Source organism: Dermacentor albipictus, chromosome 2 (genome assembly GCF_038994185.2).
Source record: "Dermacentor albipictus isolate Rhodes 1998 colony chromosome 2, USDA_Dalb.pri_finalv2, whole genome shotgun sequence".
Classification (NCBI taxonomy): Eukaryota; Metazoa; Arthropoda; class Arachnida; order Ixodida; family Ixodidae; genus Dermacentor; species Dermacentor albipictus.
In genome coordinates, this window is record NC_091822.1 from 177477527 (window position 1) to 177500999 (window position 23473).

Here is a 23473-nt window from a genome sequence, read left to right on the forward strand (position 1 = left end):
GAACGAGACCATCTTGAAGGAAAACAAGTTGTTGAAGGATTATAATGCAAAGCTGTCTCAACGTCTCATGTCTCTCGAGCAGTATTTTTGCTTGAATAACGTAGAAATAAAAGACATTCCCGTCACCGAAGGTGAAAACTGCCTGGCGGTAACAAACTATTGGTGAAAAGATTGGCTATCCTATCGTCCTCTTCAACATTGACATTGCACATCATGTCCTCGCAAAAAAAGAAAGACAAGAACATTATCACGCGTTTCTGTTCTAGATTGAAGCGAGCGGAATTCATTAGTAAAGCTAAAAAGTCTAGGCTCACCAAATCAGCCGTTGAATTTTTGTGAAACAGTGGCTCCCCATTTTTCGGGAATGATCACCTCACTCCAGAGAACAAGGGACTGTTCGCGCAAGCTCTCGAGTTGAAAAAAAATAAAAAAATAAGAAGTGGCGATTCCTCTAGGCTGAAAACTGCGTGATCAAAACCAGAAAGACTGAGAATAGTCGCGTTTATCGCATCTTGGGCGTGAACGCTCTGGCCTATTTTGCGTGGTCAGTGTGCCTGCATTTCCTTTTTTCCACGTGAAATCCTCACCACGCGTAGAGGCACGTTTTAGCGTGATCAGATGAAAACGTTGCTACAGGACAATTCACCTACATTTTCATTCATTCGCTGCAATATTCGAAATCTCCGCATGCATCATGATGACCTTTTATGCTTTCTTTCTATGCTTAGCCATAATTTTTCTTTAATATGCGTCTCTGAAACATGGCTAACACCAGTAGATGGCAATCTATTTGGTCCGCCAGGATATATCAGTGAATATAGTTACCATAGGGTCCAGCGAAGCGGTGGATCTGCCATTTTTTGGATTGGTCGATCGCGGACACTCGTCGTCGCGATCTTTCGTTCCGCAATTTGTTGTGCGGGTCTGTCTGGTTGGAGTTCAGTCGGAATGTCCTGTCACTCACTAACCGGAATACAATCCTGACATCCATTCATCGTGTTCTCCATCATAATTTTATTCGGACTTTTGTTCAGAGCTAGAAGATATACTCAGGGTCTTAACCAATGGAAACAAGAACATCATCATTTGTCGTAACATTAACTTAAAATACTCAATCCCAAGTGCCAGTCATGCTCCGATTATATCAACTGATTATTTAGCTACGGTTTCTCTTCCTTAATCGATGTTCCAACAAGATGTAGCACTTCTGGCTCTTGCACTTTGATAGCTAATATATTTTCCTCGTCACCTTCCGATTATACCACTGGAGTAATAGATTATTCCATTGCTGACCCCTTTCCTCCGCTGTTCTTTCTGGGTGTCAGAAAACGTACGCAGAGTCGCCACTCTACTAAAAGTTATTTCAATGAAACCTTATTTATACAGAAGGCATACCAGGCACTTGTTGGAACAACCTTTTTTTTTTCATGAAGAGCTGTCCTGAGAGGGCATTTTTAATATTTTTATCAGCAATAACAAACCATACTAAAGACTGCACAATACATGTGTTCTTTAATCATAGATTCTCGTCTCTAGAACTCCATGGATTACAAATATGTTACTGCACTCTATAATAAAAAAGAATAATCTTCATAAAAAGGTGAAATTGCTGCCTTTCAACACAGCTTTGGGAACTGGATTTAGGAACTATAGCAATACCGCAACGTAGACGTGCAAAACGGAACTGTTATGAAATACGGATAATTGAGAACGGAATGAATACGAAGTGTAATTGGAGCTTATTAAATAATTTCTTAATATTACTCAGTCTGGCACGGGCATTAAAAATAATTTACAACAATGTGGTATGCACTAACGAGACTGACATGAAATGCTTTTAGGGATCATTTTGCCGCTTGCCAGAATACGTTATCGCCTAGTGTTCTACGACATCTCTCACGTAGCCCTCAGTCATTTTCTCTTCGTCCTGTGCTTTATTTGCATTTGCCATTTTTTAAGTAAGGCCTTTGCAAAAAATATTTACAGTGATCTAATTTATTTATTTGATACATACGGCCGGCCTGAGTGTCAGGCCTTGGGCAGGAGTGGGTATGTATGAAACAATACAAGAATAAATGTATACAATGGTACAAAAATTCCTTATCAGCACCATCCTCACATTGCGTGTAATAGCACTCGGCACTGCGCATAACAAAGTGAGCATTCGATATCGCAGCTCATATATAAAGCAAGAAAGAATGCAAGTGAAACAATACAAGGATACAAAAATTCCGCATAAACAGCATCCCAACGCCGCGCATGACAGCACTCAGCACTGCGCATAACAAAGAGTATTTGATGTTACAGCTCAGAACGAACGCACATAAAAAATGCATGAACAAAAGACGCTTGATAAACAGAAGGCAATTATCGCAAATGGTCAAGTGCGCACACGAAATACGAAATAGTGGGGCTTTCGACCACTTAGCGGGCAGGTCGTTTTAATTACGGATTGTACGCGGGAAGAACGAGTATTTAAAAAAGCATTCGTTTTGGCAAAATATTCACCGACTTTCCTGGAGTGGAAGGATCGAGTTTGCCTTCGCTGTCATGGTTGAAAGTATTAATTCTTATCTATTCCTAATTTATCATGATACAGTAAATAGAAGAGTTTTAGTCTATCACGATACCGCCTTGTCGCCAAGCTCTCCAAACTGGCTGTCTGTAAGAGGGCTGTAGGGGATGTTTTCCAACTATAAGAGTTATAAATAAATCTGACCGATTTCCTCAGTACTTTCTCGAGTTTTTGAATGTTGAATGTTTTTGAACACTTCTGCGGCATATTCGAGGATCGGTCTTACATAAGTTTTGTAGGCCAAGAGTTTAATTTCTGTCGTTGATGTACCGAAAGATCTGCGTAAATATCCTAAGCGTTTCATAGTTCTCCTAATTATGTAAGTCGCGTGATTATTCCAACGAAGATCATGATTAATAGGCCTAGGTACTTGTAACTCGACACTTCAAATGGACTGGTGCCATTGAAGATGTAAGTGAACTTAAAAGATTGAACCTTACGTGTTACCTGCATTGCCACTGTTTCCTTAATGTTAATACTCATTTGCCACGTCAAACACCATGTCTGTATGCAATTTAACGCGTTGTTTAATAATTCCTTATCTGCCGGAGTGCGCATTTCTTTATAAATCATGCAGTCATCTGCGAAAAGCCGTGCCACAACAGGAAGATCCCTAACCAAATCATTTATGAAAATCAAGAACAATAAAGGCCCTTGTACAGAGCCCTGAGGGATTCCAGATTACACAGGGGCAGGTTTAGAAGGTGTGTGGCCAACGGTGACTGCCTTGGGACCTGTGGGATAAGTAGGCTGCAAACCACGCGAGTAACGAATCATTCTTGAGTATTGGTCTTAGTTTTGAGAGCAGTTTAGAATGAGACACGCGGTCAAAAGCTTTCTCGACGTCTAAAAATATGATATCAATTTGACTGGACTTGTCGATGGCCAACAAAAGGACATGAATAGTTTCGTGTAGCTGAGTAATGGTAGACATACCCCGGTGAAAGCCATGCTGACGGTTGTCAATTATGTCCTTTTGTTCAAGGAATGTTGACAGGTGTCTGGATATGATATGCTCAAGTGCTTTAGCACTAATACAGAGCAAGAAAATAGGCCTATACGATGACACAAGTGACTTGTCGTCTGCCTTTGGAAAGGGAGTAATGATGGCTTGTTTCCAATCGTGGGGTAGTTCAGCACTGGCTAGCGATGTTCTAAATATTAGGCATAGGTATTTCAAGCACCATTCAGCGTATCGGTAGAGAAAGACAATAGAACTACCATCAATACCAGGCGACTTTTTGATATCCAAGTTAAGCAAGAGCGAAAAGACGCCTTCTTTGCTTATATGAACATCGCCAATAGGTGGTCTGTTGTCGAAACCAGGGAAGCATGGAACGTTGTTGTCATCACTGCTAAAAACCGAGCAAAAGTAATCATTGAACGCATCAGCGATTAGCGCCTGATCAGTCACAGCTATCCCTTGCAAAAGAAGACTGATGAGTGGTTTTTTCCTGGGAGATAGATAGCGCCAGAACTTCTGCGGCGAGGAAGCAAGACACCCTTTTAAGTGAATGGTTTGGTAGTGGTCTTTCGCCTTTTTAATGGCGTCTTTCAAGGTTACGCGTAGCCGGGACAGCATATCAACGGTAGACCATGAAGGGCCTAGTTGATGCTTTTTTCGAGCCTTTTGAACCCTGCGCCTTAGACGAACAACCTCGCGCGTCATCCAGGTGTTAGAAGAACTTCTCATGTAGCGTTTTGTCGGAACGAAGTTGTTTATACACAAAGTGACCAGATTTTTGAAGCGGTTCCACAAAGTGTTTACAGAGGCATTGTTTTAATACTCGGAAATGAAATTGGAAAAGGAATTGTCTAGGGCATCTAAAATATCTGCATCGCTGGCGCGTGCAAACACAGGAACAAGTCTTTCTTTGCGTTTTTATTTGAAGGCAGGATTAAGTTTCATTGTCAGGCACACTTTTATGGTCAGATATTCCATCAAAAATGCTGATAATTGGATCGCAAGAGAGAGTTTTTAAATTTCCGAGGAACAAATCTAAAGTTGATGAACATCCACTGTGAACCCGTGTAGGCAGCTTTACCAATTGTGACAGATCATGAAGCAGAACGATGTCGACAAGGTGTTCGGCCGTTGGTGAAAGTGCCTTGGGAAATTCATCCAACCAGTTAATATCTGGAACATTACAGTCGCCGGCCAACAAAATGTAACTGAACGATTCCTGTGCCCACACAAAAACTCGTTTAGGCTTTCAAAGAAATTGCTTTCAGCGGTTGGAGGGCGATAAAAGGCTCTGATAATTAAACAAGAATTGTGCAAGTTGGCATTCAAGATAACGCATTCAATTCCTGCAATATCAGGCGAGACACAGTTAATCACTCATCGAAAATTATTGCAACATCACCGCCTCTGGAATCTCGGTCTTTTCTGTAAATGCCGTAGCTAGCTAGCAGGTGTAATCTCGAAATCGGCAATGTCTTGATGTAACCATGTCTCGGTGATAATTGTGAAGTGTGGTTTGTGTGCAATAATCAGACTTTCAAGGTCGGCCCTTTTGTTAACTATGCTTCTAGCATTTATATTAAGGCAACAGAATGTGGGATTTGCGGGTCATGGCGTCTGGTCGTGAGTGGGTGCTTCCCTGAAGGCGCGTACTCTTTCCATTTTGGAACAGTCCCATTAAAACATATCATTGCCAATTTTAATTCTGTTGTAGACGAGTTTTACTTTGCCACCCTCTTTCCTAATTTCAGCCGTGCTATCCCAAAGTTTCTTCCTAATTGGCCTAGTGGTAGCAGAAAAGTCTTCCAATATGGATATCTTCTTTCCCTTTATCTTGGAGCTGTTTCTCTAATGCACTATCTTAGTAAATTTAACCTTCTTTCTCCATTCCAGTTTGACTTTAGGCATAGTTACCCGATGGAATTGGCATTGATTGAGGACGGTGGTCAGATTGTTCTAGAGAAACTGGCCACCCTGTATACGCAATGCCTCATAACGTCGAGCGTACCGGAATCTTGGAAAAACGCTAACATAATCCTAATCCATAAGAAAGGGGACGCCAAAGACTTGAAAAATTATAGACCGATAAACTTGCTGTCTGTTGCCTACAAAGTATTTACTAAGGTAATTGCAAATAGAATCAGGAACACCTTAGACTTCTGTCAACCAAAGGACCAGGCAGGATTCCGTAAAGGCTACTCAACAATAGACCATATTCACACTATCAATCAGGTTATAGAGAAATGTGCGGAATATAACCAACCCTTATATATAGTTTTCATTGATTACGAGAAAGCATTTGATTCTGTCGAAACCTCAGTAGTCATGCAGGCATTACGGAATCAGGGTGTAGACGAGCCGTATGTAAAAATACTGAAAGATATCTATAGCGGCTCCACAGCCACCGTAGTCCTCCATAAAGAAAGCAACAAAATCCCAATAAAGAAAGGCGTCAGGCAGGGAGATACGATCTCTCCAATGCTATTCCCAGCGTGTTTACAGGAGGTATTCAGAGACCTGGATTGGGAAGAAATGGGGATAAAAGTTAATGGAGAATACCTTAGTAACTTGCGATTCGCTGATGATATTGCCTTGCTTAGTAACTCAGGGGACCAACTGCAATGCATGCTCACTGACCTCGAGAGGCAAAGCAGAAGAGTGGGTCTAAAAATTCATCTGCAGTAAACTAAAATAATGTTTAACAGTCTCGGAAGAGAACAGCAATTTACAATAGGCAGCGAGGCACTGGAAGTCGTAAGGGAATACATCTACTTAGGGCAGGTAGTGACTGCGGATCCGGATCATGAGACGGAAATAATCAGAAGAATAAGAATGGGCTGGGGTGCGTTTGGCAGGCATTCTCAGATCATGAACAGCAGGTTGCCATTATCCCTCAAGAGGAAAGTGTATAATAGCTGTGTCTTACCAGTACTCACCTACGGGGCAGAAACCTGGAGGCTTACGAAAAGGGTTCTACTCAAATTGAGGACGACGCAACGAGCTATGGAAAGAAGAATGATAGGTGTAATGTTAAGGGATAAGAAAAGAGCAGATTGGGTGAGGGAACAAACGCGAGTTAATGACATCTTAGTTGAAATCAAGAAAAAGAAATGGGCATGGGCAGGACATGTAATGAGGAGGGAAGATAACCGATGGTCATTAAGGGTTACGGACTGGATTCCAAGGGAAGGGAAGCGTAGCAGGGGGCGGCAGAAAGTTAGGTGGGCGGATGAGATTAAGAAGTTTGCAGGGACGGCATGGCCACAATTAGTACATGAGCGGGGTTGTTGGAGAAATATGGGAGAGGCCTTTGCCCTGCAGGGGGCGTGACCAGGCTGATGATGATGATGATGATGATGATGATGATGATGAACTTCTTAGATAACATCAACCGATTTATTGACGAAGAGTTTGTTGCAGGAGCCATATTCATCTATCTCACAACAGCATTTCACACTCTAGATGATTCTATTCTGTATAAGCATGAGGCTTTCAGTATTACTGGCCCACCTTTAAATCTTATTCTTAGTTGCTTGTTTAACAGGCCTTCAAGCAGTGTACCTTAATAGCGAGTTCTCTTCCACTAAATTAACGGTAGCGTTCTCCTAGGCTCGATACTAGGTCCATTGTTGTTCTTGTTTATAAATGATCTATATAATGTACTTACCACTTCTATCTGTTTGTTATATACTGATAAGACGACCATTTACTCATTGCAGAAATCGGTTACCACGCTTCAAAACACCCATAACACCGATCTTAACAATGTCTATTCTTAGTGCAGAGATAATCAACTTCAGATCAATTCTTTAAAAACAACATTTATACTATTTCATGACCTACAAACTATGATTGCTTCATCCATAACTGTCTCTTTAACTAATTAAGTTATGCCACCGTCTGATAATATTAAATTCCTGGGTGTTACTCTCGACAAACACTTTAAATTCAATATCCATGCCAACTCGCTGATGAAGAAGGTTTCATTTGGTATCTGCTTTATCATTAAAATACCTGCATGTTTCCAACATCATGTTATTAGTTCATTGTATCATGCTTATATCAAATTCATTTATCATACTGTTAATCTTCATGGGGTAACACATACCCAATTCATCTCAAACCTCTTGAACGTTTACAAAACGAGGCAGTAAAATTGTTGACTTTTAGCTAACTCCGTTGCCATTCTTTGCCTATCTATCAACATCTTCGTGCCTTACCCATTCAACAGCTGTTCTATCATAAGTTATCTCTCACTACAGTTCATCTCTTTCATTGTGAAATATCATTAGATAGCCTTCGTTTTGATAACTTCATCAACAAAGATAATACTAGGATTTCAGAGCGCAATAACTTTCTCTTACCTAAAATTAAATCCAACTATGAAATATTTACACTTCGCTTCTATGGTATTGCGCTTTGGAATCGTATTCCTGTTAATATTAACTGATCTCATGCGTTGCACTTTTTTAAACACAACATGAAAAAATACTGTTAACAGGACCGTGTTTTCATTTGCCATAAACACATTTTCACAATTATTATTTTTTTACATTACTTTTATTACTGTAAGTTTAGGCTTCATACTTTTGTAAAACAAGTTTTTTATTCTTATTAGTGTGTAGAAAAGTGTAGTTTCATGTACATTATTATACATTCTTGTTTGCGAGTATTTATTGTGATGTTATTGTATAGCGCTGTTTTAGGCCACCCGGAGTGGAATGCGCCCCCCCCCCTACCATCCCCCCGTAGCTTTGCGTGCGACTGAAGACTGCGTGCTTCCTCCCCGCTTTCCTCCCTTGCGTGCGCGAGACTCAGCCGCGATCGCCAGGTCACCCTCGTGTGTTTTCACTGGCACACACAGCATACGGCGCGCGGAGACGATTTTATCCACCTTGGACTTTATACGGAACCTCACGGTGACAGCGACGCCGGCATAAGAGGCGCGCCTGAAATGTTCATATAATTGTTGTTGCAATAAAATATGCGAAGAGCATCAACCATTGACTGCAGTATAACGACGACAAGCTGGTCTTGCGCTGGCTCTCGGGAACAGATAAAGAGTTGGATGCGGTCGTTGTACCTTGCGAGTGAGGATGAATGGTTTCCTGGAAGTATAGGCCAAGAATCGGCAGTCGTGCTCTCTACAGCTACCTTGGAATAAAGTGTGCTTGGACTGAGTGGCAAAGGAGGTGGTCATATAGGATGTGCCATGAACATTATAGAAGCTGTGGAGGTCCTTGATGAACGTCAGTGATGGAAGCGTTGTCAGCGTCGTTTTCGAACTACGTACGTCGGCAGCCTCTCGGTGAAACAATTGGTCCCTCACTATTCTGCTTCAATATGTCCATTTCTTCTTAAATGAGGAAACATTTCTTGGAAGTGGCATCACGGGGTCTGGAACAGTTACGGCACTATATAAGGGTGGCTTTGGCAGCGGTCAGTGCTGTGAGGGTGCATATATAAACGCGCATTACCGTATTTACTCACATAATAGGCGCACTGGCATAATAGGCGCACCCCCAGTTTGGTCGCGGAAAATTTGATTTTTTTATTTCAGCGCATAATAGGTGCACCCCGAACTTGGCACTGTGATCAGTACCGCATTTACACTATTTACGCATTTACGCCCTCCTGCCCCTCCATCTCGGGTGAAAAAAAAAACGCAAGCACATTTCACAACCCAAGCTTATCAACGCATTTGCTGGACTACTAGTCTCATTAGTGTTGCTGCCGTCGCAGCTGCTGAGGGCCCACAGCACATAGAACATCGCGAAAACTAGCCCTTCCATTAACTACCGACACCCCCCTCCCCAAACCGCCGCGAAGCCAGCGAGCACGATGACCTAACGCGTCCGCAGAAACAAAAAAAAAGAAAGAAATACGCATCAACGAGCGAAAAATAATTCTTCCATCAACTATCAATCACACCCCCCTCCTCTCCAAACCACCGCGCGGATATAAGCTTTTCACTACCTTCGCTTAGGCAGCTCGGAAAGCTGGGCGACTCTCGGAGGCCGGGTGACTCGACACAAGCAACGGTGCCATCGCCATCAATGCTCTACACATGCTGACACAGGTATGGTGGCTAGAGGGGCCTCTAGCCACCATAACACAGGCAAAGAAAAGACAAATCGCCACATCTCGCCATTTTGCAAACGGCGTGCAGTTCGTGTGGTCGCGTGTTCCGCAATGGGCAAGTACGGCAGCTACACGGCTGCATTCAAACTGAAAGCTGTGCAGTATGCACTCGAGCATGGGAACCGTGCTGCAAGCAGGCATTTCAGTGGCGGAGAGACAAGCATTCGCTACTGGCGAGGTCAGCAAGAAAAACTTCAGGCCACAAAGAAGTCCCGACGGGCCTTCCACAGTGCAAAGTTGGGAAAGTATCCGCAAGTAGAAGATCAACTAGTTCAACACATACGGGGCCTTCGACAGGACGGTTGTGCAGTGTCTCTCGACATAGTGCAGATGGAGGCGCGCAGAATTGCCCGAGCGCAGGGCATCGAAGCGAAAGACTTCAAAGCAAGCTCCGGATGGACAACGCGCTTCATGCGACGCCACGGACTTACCCTGAGGAGGCGCACAACGTTGTGCCAGCGCTGTTGTATCCGGCCATGCTCGTTTTAGACAGTTTTCGCGGGCACCTCGTAGAACGTGTACGAGAGAAGTTGTCAGAGGTGCGTACGGATATTGCCGTGATTCCGGGAGGCCTCACTTCCGTGCTGCAACCTTTGGACGTTTCCCTAAATAAGCCTTTTAAGGACAACGTTCGAAGGCTTTACACCAATTGGATGGCTGGAGGACAGCGTCAACTAACCCCCGGTGGCAAAATTAAGAGGCCGCCTATGGAAATGCTGTGCGAATGGATCGTGGAAGCTTGGCGAGAGATCTCATATGACGTCGTCAGGAAAAGTTCCAAGAAGACTGGGATCTCCAATGCACTGAATGCAAGCGAAGACGACATGCTGTGGAGCTCAGACAAGGAAGACGAGTCTCCACTCGGCGGTGATGAGGATGTTCTCTCCGACTCGGACTCTGAATAGTCTTAATAAATTTTACGTTTGTGTTCAGTCAACGTCTCTCGCCTGTTCATTAAAAGGTAAGTAGGTAGCTTTTATTTTCCCTTTTATGCTGGATTTATTGGTGAATTATGTGAGAGTAGCCATATTCCTGACATATGTTAAAATTTAAAGCGCGGGAATGCGAGTTGAAAAAATTTCGTAAATTTTACCCCGCGTAATAGGCGCACCCCGAACTTCGAGCCGGATTTTCTGAAAAAAAAGTGCGCCTATTATGCGAGTAAATACGGTAACTAAGCTTCAACCATTTCCTGCAATCTGTTATACACTCGTACGTACTCATATCTATGTCATGTCTGTGTTAAAACGACGATGGAACTTGTACTCCGGAGAAGAAAAGTTAAAAGCCTGTTCGATCTGGGCCGATGTCGTTGCGCTTTCAGTCTAGGGGCGAAACAGACCCCTAGGACTCCCTAAGTGTGTGAGAACTTAATTATACAGCTTCACTATGATGAGCTCGGATGAGCATATATGGGAGATTTTTTTGCCCACTCGTTTATTCCGATAGCTCTCCATCTCACATGACGTGTAGACACTGATTATGAATAATTTGATTGAACAAAACAAAAATAGTTGTTTCTGATTCGACGCCTTTTTGCCATTAGCCGTGGGCTATTGGTCAAAAGATTTAGGGATGCACCTACTCCACCAGCCTCTCGCACGACGTCATAAAGATGCATTAATATGCCGAACAAAACTGAATTTTCTTCTGAATAGCAGCAGGCTGCCCCGTTCCGAAAGGAATAAAAGATGGCTGCCGCCGTTCACTCCGGCACTGGTCTTTCGCCCCTGCCGCAAGGCACGGGTTTATTTGCGTGTAATAAAACTCTGCGTGGCCTTGTAAGGTTTTGGAGAACTTTAGGCACGTTTACGATCTCGTTCTGCCAACTCTTCTTTGCTGAGGATCCGTTTTAGGGTCATTCTTAAGCTTCCGTTGTATGCCGCCGCGATTTTCGACGAGCCGCCACAAGCTAAGTGAGAAAGCGGGCCAATCGCAGACGCCACCACCACCCTCTTCGGCCGGTTATGAAAATTCAGTGCAGTGGCTCAGCCCCATCGAATCCCTCTCCACTTCTGCATGCTCCTCGCCTCTTGTGAGCCAATTAGATAAGACAAGCCGCTCAGTGCAGGCAATGTTATTAGTTTTACAAGCAAACAAAAGTGACCTATGAACGAGGGGAGCATTTGATTGGTTTGTTCAGACAATCCTGCGGGTGACCGCCCGATGCTTGCGTCGGCGGTTACGCAAATTTGACGTCAGGAGATTGGAAGAAAAACATTTCCGAATAATTTACATTATACGGTCCCTTTACGCGTTACTAGCTTCTTTCTTGTTCTTGTTAAGACTTCGACGTGGTTCTTTGGTGTTCTTGCATTAAAGCTCGACCAATCCCCCTCCTGATTACGTCCTACAGTTACTGTTTCGGGAAGCACCAGCGGTAGCTTACTTATCAATTTTGTTAAGCAGCCACACCTAGACACTTGAGGAAATTATTAAGCCAACCACAGAAGGGGATTTGTAGTTAAGCCCGGTCCACCAGCTGTTCGCCAATCATGCTATGACAGTCGGATATGTTGAGGCACAAAGATGATAGAGGCAGAGATCGTATAATGTCGCTAAATGTGCAGTACACAGCTATACCAAAGCATGGTAGGTGGGATATATCCGTCTCTGCCAGTATACTGTGCCGTTGGACTTCAGCTACTGCCATTGAACTAGCCGACTGCAAGCAACTTCGCTTTATTATTTGGATAGTAACTGTACAGATAATCTAGGTGAAATTTCGCCGTCACCGTGATGCCCCGAATAAAGTCCTAGTGAGGGTAGAATGGGCGGTTGGGCGCCGTATGCTGCGTGTGCGAGGGCAAGCATGCGAAGATGGGTCGAAAAGGACGGTGGCCTAACGTGCTGTCCTCCCGCGCGCCCAATTTGGAACTCCCGAGGTCCAGCGCGAGCTAGGGGAGGAAGGCGCGTCTGTTCCCCTAGCGCCACCGTGGCTGCGCTCTCGGGCCACGTAAGCGTCGGCCACGTGAACAGCCACGTGGCCGACGCGTTCACGTGGCTTCACGTGGCCGACGCTTACGTGGCCCGAGAGCCGTATGCTGAAGGTCATCTACGGCGGTTACCGGGACTAAGAGCGAGTCGAGATCGTCGGTGGCTTCATGCGCCCTGTCTTCACGCGCGCTTAGTGTTGGAGGTCGCGTTGGAGGTCGAATTTTGGATATGTGCCACTGTTGAAATGCCGAAGCGAGCCGCTGCACGAAGCATTCACTTTGGGACAATCAGGTGTGCTCTCTGCTGCTGGCGCTCCTCATCACACTAGCGTTTGAACAGTGAATTCTCGCGGTGATAGCATGAGGTCTGTTCATTGCCTTTGCTTGCGTGACACTACGCTTGTTTAGTTAGTAAGCGAATGTTTCCTGCTATTTATACCCCCTATACAACTAAGTGCCTTACCTTGTGTCTAATACCTTACTCTATCGCTATCCATGCCTCACCTTTCCGGCGAAAGTGCGACTTTTTTCTAGAGCAAGTAACTGGATCATTTGTCATCTCCAGCTCACGAGCGGCTCTGTAGTCACTGAAGTTGCAACGCACACAAAAATCATTTGTAAGCAACATCAGGCGCCTGTGTATAAAGCCTTAGAACTATGCGGAAGTGGTAGTCTGGGAAATGTTGCCAGAATGCAAGTAGCATGTGAAGCCATCACACAGGCAAACATCTCTAGCTTTCCATTAAAGACAGACAGCATGCCTCTCTGGTACTGTATCACCACATCGCTGATAAATGAAAAAAAAAATTATGTGCACATACGAAGGTAACGTTTTCAATGCGAATTCAGAACAGCGAACTTCATCTTTTAGTACCAAATTTGCAACAACGGCATTCCCAGGGCGCCAAAAGCTAACAAGAAAACACATTGACTGTATAGTACAATGCCTGCCGACACGGATGTGTTTTGCGCCTATGAGACACCTTCCTCCTTCATTGTCCTGTTTGTGGTCTGGAAAATGGGGGCACTGCCATAACCACTTGAAACATGTCAAGTGTTCTATCACTTGATCCTGTTCTTGGCAAGTATGTCGCCCCCAATCATATTTCGCCGCTACCAACTTGCTGCTTGTAATTCCTTAGGAAACTGGAAACCTCGCTAAGATGTGTGGTTCTGCTTGAAGTAAAAAACAAAAAAAGATACCTCAGAGCAGGTTGTTGTGGATGATATGGTTTAAGTGTACATACAGGAAAGCACAGACAAGAAAAAAATGCAATCTTTTTATTTGGCCATTATGCAGACAGGACATCGCACAGTGACATTCAAAGACTTATTTATGACGGGCTTACGACAAAATAAATAAATAAATAAATGGCATTCATATATTAGCTCAAAGTATGTTTGCCCTTGCAAAGTATTTAGCCATGACAAAATAAAAATGACTGCAGCAAAAAGAAGCGTGATGATCACTATTTATTCCATTTACTTTTGTTGCATGTATATATACAGTTTGGCGGTCCCGTATCATACTGTTCGCCAAGATGCTGTACGTTCAATTAGTCAAGGTTTGGCAAAGCATGCTTGGGGGTGCACCTGATGAGTCTACGAAACTTAATATCTTTCTAATAAGGAAAAAAAAGTTTTTTTTTATAATATCGACGCAAGATAGACACCGATGATAGTTGCTTTGGTGTGTCATCTTGGAAAGGAGCAGCAGTGAGTTAATTCTGGGACTTCTCCCGCCGAAAGCACGATCTTATTATGAGCCACGCCGTAGTGGGGAACACCGGATTAATTTTTACCTCCTGGGGACCTTTAATGTGACCCCAATGCACGGGACAAGGGCGTTTTTGCATTTCGCCCCCATCGAAATGCGGCCGCCGGGGCCAGGATTTGATCCCCCGCTCTCGTACTTCGCAGCTCAACACCATAGGCGCAAAGCCGCCATGTCAGAGCGAGCAGCAGTGAAATAGGAAATGTGGAAAGCATGTTCTTCAGAATAGGATGACACATACGAAGCATTAACGCGCGTATCAAGTTACACACGAAAGTTTTTTTACAGAAAGCTATAACAAACTGGCTGGCAAATGCGATTAATTGTCATGTGAATAGTTAACAGGTACATTGACTTAGACAGGGCTGCGCATAATATTCTGACCACTAAGATGCTGTGGTTCCACTACCATTGTGCCTGGTTATGTTTATTTGGATGTTTCACAATATTGGAGCGTGTATCTTCAATAAACAGCCGTGACATCTGGCGGAGTCTAGAAGCACTGAACACGCGTGCGAGCTGTAGTTTATGCTTCCTCAAGGCGACAAGAAAAACTGCATTTTACAGGGACCCACACTGTGAAAGTTAAGGGGGTCTGTGGTGTTAGTGCACTGATATGTGCATGCTGCGTGTATCACTTCCAAGCTCTACGCGGGACATGAGGCGTTGTTCCTGAAGCTACGGCGCTGCATGGGCGAGTGTTGGTGTCCCGCGTTCTATAACATGTCTACAGTTAAGCCAATGCTATATCCACGAGTTTTTTCACTGCGACCACAGTTAAAAATGGGTTTTCTGATTCCGTCCATCTGTCCGTCTGTAGTGTCCATCCGTCCACTACGGCCACCCCTGTCGGCGGCGGCCGTAGTGGTCACCGTGAAGTCATCGTCGTTACCATGTCGCCGTCAGGCAACTTGATCAGCTCCACCTTCGCCAGAGTGCCAACAAAAAGAAAACTGCGCGTCACCACCACTGCATCTATTCGCACTGCCAACATAGTTCACTCTTGCATTATTCAGCTTGGTTATTCGAACAGGCGGCCATTAATAGTACAAGAAGTTGAAACACATATTCCACTAACAAAAGTCACAACTTCTTAATGAATTATTTACAGCACATATAGCAATTGAATAATTGTAGCCGGTCAGGTTGAGAGACGTGCACTTAAAATGAATCTCCAGGATGACACCGGTTGCGAGATATTTCCCAATGTCCGGGACGAAATATATGATCGTTCCAGTAACTTCTGTGCTTCAGTGCATAGAAGAGCGTTTTTTAAAAACGCAAGTGGAACAACAATGCATGTTTACGGCAAGTTCAATGGCGCATATCTCCAAACTGGCGTCATTCTGGAAATTTTTTCCAAGTAGGTACGCCTTGCAAGCTCACCGGCTACAATTCGTAAATTCCAGTGCGTTCTGTTAAGTAATTGATTCGAAACATGGTTAGCGGGCATTTGCTAATTAGATGAATATGTATTTTGATTTCTCGTGCAAGTATCCGCCTCTCTGAATAATTCATCTCAAGGAATAGAACTGTTATCTACGAGAGGCGATTTTTAAAAAATTCGGAAAACTTAATAACGATCACCCAGTACATCCAACGAGGTTATATACAGCTAGCAGCATAAAACTCGAGCCTAACTATATTTTTACTACACAATATTGGCTAATTAACTACGCGCGATAAGCGTGACATTTCGACGTTCTCCTAAGCAGTTTGATGTATCCGAGTATTTATTAAGGCAAAAGCCTTAAGTGGCTCACACCCCCATTGGCCTTGAAAGGACGCGTCGTCCGGTCCAATGGTACAAAAACTATCATCCTCAGGAATGGCTCATACCCCTTAAGCAAGCACAAAATGCAATGGCTCATCCCTCTCATAATGCAGAGGCTACAAGCGCTCAGTAAAGTGAAGCGTACAGTGCATGCATTCATTGGAATTACGCGTTCAATGTAAAAAATGCGGCGTCTAGTCGAGTGGTACAAAAAAAGAACCACGTGACCTCTGTAGCTCATACCCCCGTAAGCAAGCAAAAATGCAATAGCTAATACCGACATAAGGCTGAGGCTACAAGCGCTCAGAAAAGTGAAGCGAAGTGTGCACACATTCATTGAAATCTCCCATACAACACACAGAACAGCATACGTTTCAACCCACTGCTGAGAGGATGCAACGCAAAGACGAAGAGAAACGTCGTTGGCGCGAGTCTGACGCATTATACGAGCGAGCTAAGACGCAGCTTAGCTCGCTCCGAATAACGAACCGAATAAGCCGAACTGCATTACCATGCATTACCGTGCATTACCATGTGTGCAGCAGGCTTTCGCCTTCACGTGTTGCAGGAGTGTCACATGCTACCCAACTTTTCTCAAGGCGTCACGTTTGCCGGACGATATCGTGAAGAGATTCTTGCATTCACCACCTCTGCTGCAGTATTCGAAGGCGAAGCAGCCCATGATGAAAAATATTGCGAACGAACGTTGCTCACGCCGTAACATTTCGAAATCGGAAACGTGCACAGCCAACAACGTACACAACGCGAATGGACAACACGTGCTTTGTTCCAACTCGATCTCGCTTTTGCAGCAAGGAAGTAAACAGACGAAGACAGAGCGAAGTTCCACGCGTAGGTGGTACGCCAATAGGATAGCAGCGAATGCCGGAAAAAGGAAGGGTAAGGAGGAAAGAGAGAGAGAGTTGTTATGGAGGAGGAAAAATTGGGGTGAAGTGCGGCGCAGTAACTGTCTCTCAGGAGAAGACACCTCAACCGCGCTGCACAAGTGGAGGAAGGGAATGAAAGGAGTGGTGAAAGAAAGAGGGAAGGAGCAGCAGCGGTCGTGTCGAACCGCCATAGGCGTGGGGAGGGGGCGATCAGCGAGGGCGATGTCCTCGGCGAACACCAGAATCGCGCGGAAGAGGCGCTTCTGGTTCGAGATGCAGCCCGAGGGGTGCAGTAGATTGTCCACCGTTGCACAGGGAAGATTGTGTGCACGGTTGACTGCTGCGAGGGCCGCGCGCGCGATCGAGAAAGTCGGGCACTCACACAGCAAATGTTCCAACGTTTCGGTCGCGCCGCAGTCCCTGCGGAAGAGGGAGAGGGCTCCTTGCAATAATAATAGTATTTGGGGTTTTACGTGCCAAAACCACTTTCTGATTATGAGGCACGCCGTAGTGGAGGACTCCGGGAATTTTGACCACCTGGACCTGGGGTTCTTTAACGTGCACCTAAATCTAAGCACACGGGTGTTTTCGCATTTCGCCCCCATCGAAATGCGGCCGCCGTGGCCGGGATTCGATCCTGCGACCTCGTGCTCATCAGCCCAACACCATAGCCACTGAGCAACCACGGCGGGTGAGGGCTCCTTGCAGGCGATGCCTCCGCTCGACGGGCCACACGGAACCGGTCCGCAGGCCGAGGAGGAAGGCGCGCTCGCGCCTAGTGAAGCCGGCAGGAGGAAAGACGCGAGGCGGTATTCTGAAAGGCAGTGACTACAGCACGGAGGAAGGAAACTAAGGAGAGGCCCTGACGTCACTTTCTGTGAAGCAAAAGTGAAGCCGGAAGTTGGCGTTGCTCATGGCCATGCTCCGCCTTTTGGGCCACCCTCCTCTCTTGTTTACATCTTTCGCGAAACCACGCCGCGTTGCGCGCGCGCTCGCTCCGCAGCAATACTGAACAATCGCGATGTCTCATTGCGTTGCCGTTGCCGAACCCATGGTAAAAGAAGTTCATAATGAAATTCGCAAATTGGGCCTTGAGGTCGAATCGGCTGCTTTTACCGGCTTTTATGAAAATAAACATGCCTTAAATATAAGGCCAACCAACTTAACTGTTCTCATTAACCGCAGGTACGGGCCGCTACCCAGCTCTTGCGTGTTTTTCTTATAAAAAAGGTCCCCTTTGTCGCTGCCTTCTACTTGCTTTTCTCTGCTTGGACTTCCTGGGGCTTTCATGCGGTCTTGCGAGCTAGACGTCTGGCGATGCGAAAAAAAAAATTACCGACGATTACGTTACTTCCTAATGCGAAATTTGAGCCCAGTCTACTGATGACTTCGCTACGGCCTCGTACGGCCTTCGTACGGCCTCGGCCGCGCGAACGGTAGAGTCTTCTCTGCGACGGCGATGAGCTTCTTCTTCAGCCTCGCTTACTGCTGGTTGCTCTCGACGGCGGCGATGAGCCTCCGCTTCGGCGGTGCGAACGGCAGGGTCTTCTCGGCGGCGGCGATGAGCTTCTGCTTCAGCCTCGCTTACTGCTACTTGCTCTCGACGGCGGCGATGAGCCTCCGCTTCGGTGGCGCGAACTGCGTCTTCTCGGCGGCGGCGATGAGCTTCTGCTTCAGCCTCGCTTACTGCTGGTTGCTCTCGACGGCGGCGATGAGCCTCCGCTTCGGCGGCGCGAACGGCAGGGTCTTCTCGGTGGCGGCGCTTAGCCTCTGCTTCGGCGACGCGTACTCCTGGATCATCTCGACGGCGGCGACGGTAAGCTTCTTCTTCGGCGGCACGCACTTCTGGATTCTGACGGCGACGGCGCTGGGCCTCTGCTCTGGCAGCTCGTTTAGCAGCAGCAGCAGCAGCAGCAGACGGAGGACTTCCATCGGTCGTCTCGCTCATGGCTCAGAAAGAACTGGCAGATAATTTCGCAGTGGCGAACGGCAGCGGCAATTTCGGCTCGGGCGGTGCACATATACAGATCCGCCGCCACCGATCTGGCTCTCTGATTGCCACCGCACAGGGCGAACGGCAGCGGCAATTTCGGCTCGGGCGGTGCACATATACAGATCCGCCGCCACCGATCTGGCTCTCTGATTGCCACCGCACAGGGGTTGCATTGGAGGAGGTGCGAAGAAAGGAATTAAGTTCGAGCCGGCGCTTTGACAACCGGAGACTCGCAGGAAGAGGGGGGAGGGGGGCGGCGTGTACACCCAGCGGCAAACGATGGGGGCAGAAGCGCGCGCAGCAAGCGGACAACACGATAAAGGGAGGAGGGAAGAGATAGCAGCGACTGACTGATGCCGCTGACGCCGATAGTGAGTGAACCCCAGCTGCGGAGTTGGTTTCAGGGACAACGCCGCCGATGCCGACACAAACAATATGATACCCTCGCTTCCGCAGCGCTAAGAACCAGGTCTAGCCGTGGGATGGTGGTCACGTATTCGTCGACGTGCCGGGGCCTACGTGAAATAACCGGCGCGTCGGCAACTGAAGAGCACCCTATCCGCCACACAAGAACAGGGGGGGGGGGGACCCTTTCCCCCTCTTTCTGCATGGCGGCGACGGTGTTCTATGCAGTCACGTTATCTTGACTCTCTAGCGGCGTCAGCGGCATCCAGCGGTATCAGTCGGTCGCTGCTAGCGCTGGGGGGATGAAACGGGGGCGGAGCTGGTTACGAGGCCGACGACAACGCCGACGACGACGCAAAACCCAGGAACGGACGCCAAAGAGCTGCGCTCTAAAATGTACGCATTCTTACTGCACTGCAAAAACGCACTGGAGACACGTACGACACACCAACCCATTTGCGATCCATTTGGAGTTTATGAGCACAAACACATTCTCGCTTGAGGAATCGTCGTGCTTTATTGAACAAACTTCGGGTGGCCGCGCATCACTTCGACAGCGCGCCGGCGAGGAGGCCGAATGTCATTTCTGACTCCGCGTTTAGGTTCATTGACTGCGGCTTGAGGGGCCTTCTTCGCACGGTAAGTGAAGCGTCACGGAACCAAAGTGTTGCGATAGCCGGCGCACAATGCAGAACAGTACGCGCATGGAACCGGCCTACCTGCGACCATGGAACAGCCGTTTGCTGTGTTCGCAGGTACGCTCCGTGGAGCCTTCCTCACACTTGCGGCGCATCCGCTGACCTTCCCTGCGCTTCGCGCGCGCACAGATAAGGTACGCCTGCGGTAGGGAGGATTATTTCCTTAATAAGTCAAAGCAGCCGCTTCGTTCGCATGTTCCCGGATGAAGAGTCGACTGGCGGGCGCACGGTGCCGAACAATACGCGCGTGGACCTGGCCTACGTGGGAGCATGGAATAGCTAGCCGTTCGACGTGTTCGCAGGTGTACCTTCTGTGGAGCCTTGCATATTCTTGCAACGCATCCGTTAACCTTCACTTCCCTGCGCTTCTCGCAGGCACAGATGAGATAAGCTTGTGGTAAGGAGGATTCGTTCCATAATAAGTCAAAGCGGCCGTCCCGGATGAAGAGTCGACTGGCGATGACTGCTTTTTCTGCGTTTCTTTCCCAGCGAACGATGCGCGAAAGGCATCGTTTCTTCAGTTTTCGTTCCGCGCACGAGTTGTGCGGACGCTTGCCTAGGTATCCGCTCATCCAATGCCTAGTTGTGTGCCAGGATGCAAGTCGCGCACGCCGAAAAGTGGACCGCCCATATCTTTTCACGTGTAAGTAAATTTCCTTATGTGGTTGGTGTTTTATCGGAGGAAAAACTAGAATTTATGATACACGCATTCACATCGCGATAATAATTCTATAGGTATAGTATAACAGTAAAATATTTTACTCGCACAGTATAAGTTATCTAATACATATGCGCGTGATTCTTCATTATCAGGTTTCCCGGTGACACCGTTCGTGCCGCAAATGCAACATGCGCTGTCAAAAGCAGGAATCACTGACCTGCAAGGCGTTCACTGTACAGATTCTGAAACGCATCGGTTTCGGTCTGCGATGGCACGTTAGCATGATTCCGCTGGAGTGGAGGCAAAATTTATCGCGGATATTCCATCGTCAGTTGTCAGTGCCGTGGCGCGGTACGTTGCGTACAGCGTTACATATGCGCGTTCATTTCACGAGCTTTAGTTCTTCCTGTCCGACATGGCCACAGCAACATCCGGCAGAGCACGGTGCAGGCAACACTGCGAAACAAGACTCGGTGACTAACGCAAACCCGCCCACACAGCGCCTTTGCCACGGCACGAAACCTACCAGAGCAGCACGTGTGAGCACTCAAAACCATAACAACGCCGCCATTGTGGCCCAAAAGGCGTAACCATACAGCAAAAAAAAACAGCAAAAAAAATTGAGAACCTACCACGTCATTTCCGCCACACTTTTCTCCTAGCGCGCGGAGGAGGTAGGGCCTCTCCTTACAATGCGTTGGCGGGCTAGTTGGTGCGAATCCATGAATACTTTGTTTAGCGCAATACGACAGACACAAGAAAGACGACAGGACAAGGCGCTACTCTCAACTGACATGAGTGTTCATGCTCACTGCGCATGTTCCTCTTGTTTGAGCGGTCTATAAAGGAGTGACGCAATAAAATGATGTCAGTTGAGAGTAGCGCCTTGCCCTGTCGTCTTTCTTGTGTCTGTCGTTTTGCGCTAAACAAAGTATTCATGCCTCTCCTTAGTTTCCTTCCTCCGTGGACTACAGTGACGGGGCCCGGTACTTTAACATCTGCACTACAGTGACGGGGCCCGGTACTTTAACCTGTGCACTACAGTGACGGGGCCCGTCACTTTAACAACAACACTGAAGCGACGGGGCCGTCACTATATGATGTCGGTATCGGGGGCGAGGACTTACCGAGTCGCCCTCTGTCGGAAGCGCCTTACATGCGTACGCGTAGTCTGAGGGATAACTCGGCGCGCTACGCATAGGTTTGGCTATCGGCGCTAAATAAAGATACTACGCGGCAGCCCTCCTGACCATTTTTGCAAGTACTCTCGATATGACAGAAGTATTTTACCTTCAAAATAATAATGTTACAAAAATTTTGGGGTTTTACGTGGAAATAATAATAATAATGTTCGATAAACAGAAAGCACACAATGGTTTACAGATGCTATCTCTTTACCTACTACGTACGGTAAGCTGGGACACTGCGCGCGGTCGCCGTGATCGATTCCCCCGAAACGGTTTGCGTGAAACATAGGCAATCGCTGAGAGAAAATTATGTGAAACATGTTCTTATATTGGGCTGGCTGTCTGTGTAACCAAATGTAGCATGACAGAATGAAGCTTCAAAGCAGCGATCGCACGGCTTCGCGGTGACCGACTTCGCGTCTGCATGCATGTCCTCGCACAATGTTTCGCTTTCGCTTCGAGCGCGTTTTCGCACCGTGCCGTGAGCTTTATGCCGCAGCATTCGAGCATCACGGCGACTTGTGATGTGCCGTCGCGATGATTCAGTCTTTTTCTTTCCTTCTAAAGCCTTGGAAGCTTCAATATGAGCATATGAGGTCCAAGCAACTATTGTTGCGTGGACCTTATCCTACAGTATGTGCCATCAATCTGTTCATCGACCAAAGCTTCATGACAGTGGGGCAGCGCGCGCGGGCGAGCGTCTCAGTGTGCACTTTCTGCTACTCATTGAACATCGCAGCCCGACGCCGTATCACAAATCTTCCTCGGGGAAGTGCTTGCTGCACAACCGAGTTGTATCCAATAGAGACTTTTAGCTTGTACGCTATTCCGGTAAACGGGAGCGGTTTGGGCGGATTACCGGATGGTCGGGGCGTAAACGTGAGCGGTGAAGCCGCCTGGTGTTTTAGAGCTCAACCAGACAAACGCATAGCTAAAACTGCAGTAACTCACCATATCCTGCTTCGCCACTCGTGCAAATTTTTGGCAGCGGCGTAATTGTGAACACGATTACGCCACTGTCGAAAATTTACCCCAGCAGCTAAGCAGAATACAGTAATTAGCTCTGTGTTTGTGTGGTTGAGCTTTGCGCCACCAGCTGGCGCCACCGATCGGTCCGCTCACCTTGACGCCCCCGCTAAACCGGAAAACCGCCCGCGCTTGCCCGAATACCGGACACGCTAAAAGTCCTTAATGGCTGCTTGCCGTTTCTAAGTTTCACGATCCAAGCTTCACGCAGCGTTTTGTCCTGCGGGTGTGTCTGAAGGCTGACACCGGGCTCCGTTGTGTACGTCCAGCACTGCGGCACCGAGCAGTAGCCTACCCTGTTGGGCGCCTTGAAAGGCAGCCACTACCTAATATAGTATTTTCAAGTGTTGTCAAGCACACACCTGAAGCGGGAAAACCTCCCCACGAAATCAGAACCGCAGCCGCAAGTGGAGACCTTAAACTTTCGTTTTCAGCTCGCTTCGGCGCTTCCG